The following is a 7,500-nucleotide window of genomic DNA, read 5'->3' as shown; positions in this document are numbered from 1 at the left end:
ATTCTCCATTGTTCTCCCGTCCATCACCGCTGTTGGGCTCCGTGTGCCGAGCTTCTCCATCACAATTTTGTATCCGAGGCCCCAAGGATTTCGGTTAATATCTTCTCTTAGTTCCTCCCACTTTTCTTTCTTGCTCCTTTCTATTTCGGCAGCGAGTATCTTTTTTGCCTCCTTGTAAAGAGCGTGTTCTGTCTCAGCCGTGCCCCTGCGACGAGCTCTCGTGTATCTGCGTCTTAGTTTGATGCAGTTGCTTCGTTTCTCAGCTATGGCATCATTCCACCAGTGCACTGCGGTTTTATTTCCCCTCGGCCTTTTGAGTTTTGGCATGGATTTCTTACATCCGTACTCTATGATTTCCATCACCCGTTCCACTGTCGACGGAACGTCTAGTTCATCCAGCTCTGACCACACGGCTTGCCGGTCGATTTCCGCCAGGAGTTTTGAGGAGTCGAGCTTGCTCACGTTCCACTTTCGTGTACTGGTGCTCCTTTCCTCGTTAACTGTGTTCCCTCCAGTATTGAAGGAGAACATAATGTACTGGTGATCGCTTGCCGTGTAAGTTTCCAGTACGCTCCACTCTGTTATTTTTCCGATGATTTCCTCGGACGCAAGGGTGATGTCCGGTATAGTGCCTTCGCAGCCGGGTCGCCTAAAGGTTGGCACGTCTCCAGTGTTTACAACGAGTAAACCGGTTCTTGCGGCCATGTCTAGAACTCGTCTCCCTCTTGGGTTGGTTGTTGGCATGCCCCATTCCACCGCTCGAGAGTTGAAATCGCCAGCTACTACGTGATGGCCGTCTAATCCACGCATTGTGTCCTCGATCTCATCGAGTTTTGCCTCGTAGGCGTCGATGCTGTCACTAGGAGTGAGGTAGCAGCTAAACAGCGTAAAGTGGTTTAACTGCACCCAGACGTAACCGTCTCCACTTCCGCTCTTTACTGGTGAGATGCCATTGCGGTATGGGATCCAGATAGCAGCTGTTTTTGTGGGATCCTCCAGCCAGGACCCTTGATCTCTCCTTCCATATTGCTCGCTTATAATCACGATGTCAGCACGTTGTTCTGCGACTATCTGTGATAGGAGATCATGTGCGACTTTACACCTGTGCATGTTGGCCTGCAGTATTCTCAGCATGCCTGCTGTTTGCCTCCTTTACATCTCTCTGACCCAGGAAGATGATCCGTCGGGCCTTTTCCCCTCTGCGAGCAAATACAGCATTTCCGAGGGTTATGGCACTCCTTCATCTTGTGCCCACTCTCGCCGCATCTAATGCATAGTCCCATTCCTTTCCTGTCGGGTCCCTTGCACTCCCACTGTAGGTGGCCGGCTCCAAAACATCTGAAGCAGCGCTTTCTTTCATCCCGATAGTTTAGCCGACAATTCGTCATTCCAATCAGGAGCCTGCTGGTCTTCAACAAAATATTGACGCAGCTAGTTGGCAGAGAAACGAAGGCCCTCCTCTGCTCCTTCGAATTAAGTGCTGTCAGCTGCACAGTCACTTCTCCAGCTGTCGTTCCCGTTGCCTTGATCACTGCTTCAGTGATCTCGTCGGCGGTCGAGAGGGAGTCCAAGTCACGGATCTCAATTGTCGCCTTCGGTTTCATGTCCTGCACGACTGCAGCCTCCTTAAGGACGCCTTTGAGGGACTCGCAGAACACCTCCTTGTTTCCTCCTCTGCCCATCACGAGAAGAACTGCACCCGTTCTCGTTTTCTGGACGGAGCGGATGGCGACCTCGGCTTCCTCCGGTTTCGCGTTTCGCCTGAGGTCCCTGAGCACGTCCGCGTAACTATGCCCCTCCTTCGGCTTGATTAACACGGCCTCTGGTCGCTGCCTGGGTTTCCGTGGTCTCCGAGCGCGCGGTTTTCGCCGCGGGTTCCTCCTTGACGTTCTTGCCTCTTCTTCGGGCTTCTTCTTCTCAGCCTCTTTGTCGGGCTTCCTCTTTCCGGCTGTTTTCGCCGGTGGTTTCACCTCTACAGCTTTATCCTTCTTCTTTTTGCCAGGATTTTCTTCGACTGGACTCGGCGCGCTCCTCTTGTTTTGCGCCGTAGAAGGCGTCGACATGTTGGTTGATGTCGTGGGAGTCTCCGCTATTATTGGCCTGCTTTGCTGTTTCTGCTTCTCCGCGGCCTTCCAGTTTTTGCGGTAGCTCCCAATAATGTCCAAGATTTCCTCTATCTCAGACACACCATTTTGGACATCCCTGCTAATGTTCTTCTGCCTTCCTATAGCTAGTCGCATCTGGCGAAGGACTTTCTTGCACTTTTCAAGCGCCTCCTCCTCCGAAAGTCGCATCTTCAAGATGAACTCTTGTCTAGGAGAACTGGTGCTGTTCTCGCATGTCTCCGCGTTGTTCTCCGCTGGGGTACAGTCTAACGCTATACTTCTTACCTCCTTCTCTTTCTCGACACTGGGCCCGGAGGCTAGTGGAGAATTTACCGGTGATCGATGTACTTTCGATCTTCTTCCAAAGATCGATTCCATCTCCTCTGCTGCTATGTTAATGGGTGTTTCCATTTTAATCGGGTCCCCACTTAGAGCCGTTGTCTGTGTCCGATAATGTAGTCGCCCTTTCGCAGAGCGATGACCCCGAGGGTCCCTTTGCAAGCAGTGAGGTCCTCGCGAGGGTTGACGCAAGACCTTATGAGTACTTGCGTTCAGAGCCAGGTCGGGCATTAATCTGGATATCGTATCAACAGAACCTACATTACCAACTTAATGGTTACGAGGCACAGATCGTTCCCTAAGGCCTGCCAGGGGTTTAACGGGACGGAGGCAGCGGTGGCATTAGCCTGAAAGCCATTTCGAGAGGGATGTCACTCCCTCCTACTCAGGTAACAGAATACCACAGCCGTCAGCTCGTAGCATCAATCCAAATCGGTTATCAAAATCATGTTCCAGTGTACGCGCCAGGGTCAAAGTCCCCTTGATTGGGGAATCCACGGGGGCATCACTCCCCAGACTGCATCTATCTGTAGAGCACCCCTGTGGGTGGATACTTAGTCAACTGGCGGCATCCACTCGCCATGTCGCGAAGACGTCGTTGGCTATAAATGCCTTTTTGTAGCATGTCCTCGGTCTTCACCGCTCGTGGTCGGGGGCTGCTTATTTTTCACAGCTAACCTTTAGGTCGTTCAGCCATCCGCCACCTGCTGACCCCGATAGTAGCCTGAGCTCGGCCCTACCATAATAATAATAATAATAATAATAATAATAATAATAATAATAATAATAATAATAATAATAATAATAATAATAATAATAATAATAATAATAATAATAATAATAATAATAATAATAATAATAATAATAATAATAATAATAATAATAATAATAATAATAATAATAATAATAATAATAATAATAATAATAATAATAATAATAATAATAATAATAATAATAATAATAATAATAATAATAATAATAATAATAATAATAATAATAATAATAATAATAATAATAATAATAATAATAATAATAATAATAATAATAATAATAATAATAATAATAATAATAATAATAATAATAATAATAATAATAATAATAATAATAATAATAATAATAATAATAATAATAATAATAATAATAATAATAATAATAATAATAATAATAATAATAATAATAATAATAATAATAATAATAATAATAATAATAATAATAATAATAATAATAATAATAATAATAATAATAATAATAATAATAATAATAATAATAATAATAATAATAATAATAATAATAATAATAATAATAATAATAATAATAATAATAATAATAATAATAATAATAATAATAATAATAATAATAATAATAATAATAATAATAATAATAATAATAATAATAATAATAATAATAATAATAATAATAATAATAATAATAATAATAATAATAATAATAATAATAATAATAATAATAATAATAATAATAATAATAATAATAATAATAATAATAATAATAATAATAATAATAATAATAATAATAATAATAATAATAATAATAATAATAATAATAATAATAATAATAATAATAATAATAATAATAATAATAATAATAATAATAATAATAATAATAATAATAATAATAATAATAATAATAATAATAATAATAATAATAATAATAATAATAATAATAATAATAATAATAATAATAATAATAATAATAATAATAATAATAATAATAATAATAATAATAATAATAATAATAATAATAATAATAATAATAATAATAATAATAATAATAATAATAATAATAATAATAATAATAATAATAATAATAATAATAATAATAATAATAATAATAATAATAATAATAATAATAATAATAATAATAATAATAATAATAATAATAATAATAATAATAATAATAATAATAATAATAATAATAATAATAATAATAATAATAATAATAATAATAATAATAATAATAATAATAATAATAATAATAATAATAATAATAATAATAATAATAATAATAATAATAATAATAATAATAATAATAATAATAATAATAATAATAATAATAATAATAATAATAATAATAATAATAATAATAATAATAATAATAATAATAATAATAATAATAATAATAATAATAATAATAATAATAATAATAATAATAATAATAATAATAATAATAATAATAATAATAATAATAATAATAATAATAATAATAATAATAATAATAATAATAATAATAATAATAATAATAATAATAATAATAATAATAATAATAATAATAATAATAATAATAATAATAATAATAATAATAATAATAATAATAATAATAATAATAATAATAATAATAATAATAATAATAATAATAATAATAATAATAATAATAATAATAATAATAATAATAATAATAATAATAATAATAATAATAATAATAATAATAATAATAATAATAATAATAATAATAATAATAATAATAATAATAATAATAATAATAATAATAATAATAATAATAATAATAATAATAATAATAATAATAATAATAATAATAATAATAATAATAATAATAATAATAATAATAATAATAATAATAATAATAATAATAATAATAATAATAATAATAATAATAATAATAATAATAATAATAATAATAATAATAATAATAATAATAATAATAATAATAATAATAATAATAATAATAATAATAATAATAATAATAATAATAATAATAATAATAATAATAATAATAATAATAATAATAATAATAATAATAATAATAATAATAATAATAATAATAATAATAATAATAATAATAATAATAATAATAATAATAATAATAATAATAATAATAATAATAATAATAATAATAATAATAATAATAATAATAATAATAATAATAATAATAATAATAATAATAATAATAATAATAATAATAATAATAATAATAATAATAATAATAATAATAATAATAATAATAATAATAATAATAATAATAATAATAATAATAATAATAATAATAATAATAATAATAATAATAATAATAATAATAATAATAATAATAATAATAATAATAATAATAATAATAATAATAATAATAATAATAATAATAATAATAATAATAATAATAATAATAATAATAATAATAATAATAATAATAATAATAATAATAATAATAATAATAATAATAATAATAATAATAATAATAATAATAATAATAATAATAATAATAATAATAATAATAATAATAATAATAATAATAATAATAATAATAATAATAATAATAATAATAATAATAATAATAATAATAATAATAATAATAATAATAATAATAATAATAATAATAATAATAATAATAATAATAATAATAATAATAATAATAATAATAATAATAATAATAATAATAATAATAATAATAATAATAATAATAATAATAATAATAATAATAATAATAATAATAATAATAATAATAATAATAATAATAATAATAATAATAATAATAATAATAATAATAATAATAATAATAATAATAATAATAATAATAATAATAATAATAATAATAATAATAATAATAATAATAATAATAATAATAATAATAATAATAATAATAATAATAATAATAATAATAATAATAATAATAATAATAATAATAATAATAATAATAATAATAATAATAATAATAATAATAATAATAATAATAATAATAATAATAATAATAATAATAATAATAATAATAATAATAATAATAATAATAATAATAATAATAATAATAATAATAATAATAATAATAATAATAATAATAATAATAATAATAATAATAATAATAATAATAATAATAATAATAATAATAATAATAATAATAATAATAATAATAATAATAATAATAATAATAATAATAATAATAATAATAATAATAATAATAATAATAATAATAATAATAATAATAATAATAATAATAATAATAATAATAATAATAATAATAATAATAATAATAATAATAATAATAATAATAATAATAATAATAATAATAATAATAATAATAATAATAATAATAATAATAATAATAATAATAATAATAATAATAATAATAATAATAATAATAATAATAATAATAATAATAATAATAATAATAATAATAATAATAATAATAATAATAATAATAATAATAATAATAATAATAATAATAATAATAATAATAATAATAATAATAATAATAATAATAATAATAATAATAATAATAATAATAATAATAATAATAATAATAATAATAATAATAATAATAATAATAATAATAATAATAATAATAATAATAATAATAATAATAATAATAATAATAATAATAATAATAATAATAATAATAATAATAATAATAATAATAATAATAATAATAATAATAATAATAATAATAATAATAATAATAATAATAATAATAATAATAATAATAATAATAATAATAATAATAATAATAATAATAATAATAATAATAATAATAATAATAATAATAATAATAATAATAATAATAATAATAATAATAATAATAATAATAATAATAATAATAATAATAATAATAATAATAATAATAATAATAATAATAATAATAATAATAATAATAATAATAATAATAATAATAATAATAATAATAATAATAATAATAATAATAATAATAATAATAATAATAATAATAATAATAATAATAATAATAATAATAATAATAATAATAATAATAATAATAATAATAATAATAATAATAATAATAATAATAATAATAATAATAATAATAATAATAATAATAATAATAATAATAATAATAATAATAATAATAATAATAATAATAATAATAATAATAATAATAATAATAATAATAATAATAATAATAATAATAATAATAATAATAATAATAATAATAATAATAATAATAATAATAATAATAATAATAATAATAATAATAATAATAATAATAATAATAATAATAATAATAATAATAATAATAATAATAATAATAATAATAATAATAATAATAATAATAATAATAATAATAATAATAATAATAATAATAA

Source organism: Stomoxys calcitrans, chromosome 1, assembly GCF_963082655.1.
Source record: "Stomoxys calcitrans chromosome 1, idStoCalc2.1, whole genome shotgun sequence".
Taxonomy (NCBI): Eukaryota; Metazoa; Arthropoda; class Insecta; order Diptera; family Muscidae; genus Stomoxys; species Stomoxys calcitrans.
This window is presented reverse-complemented; position numbering follows the sequence as displayed.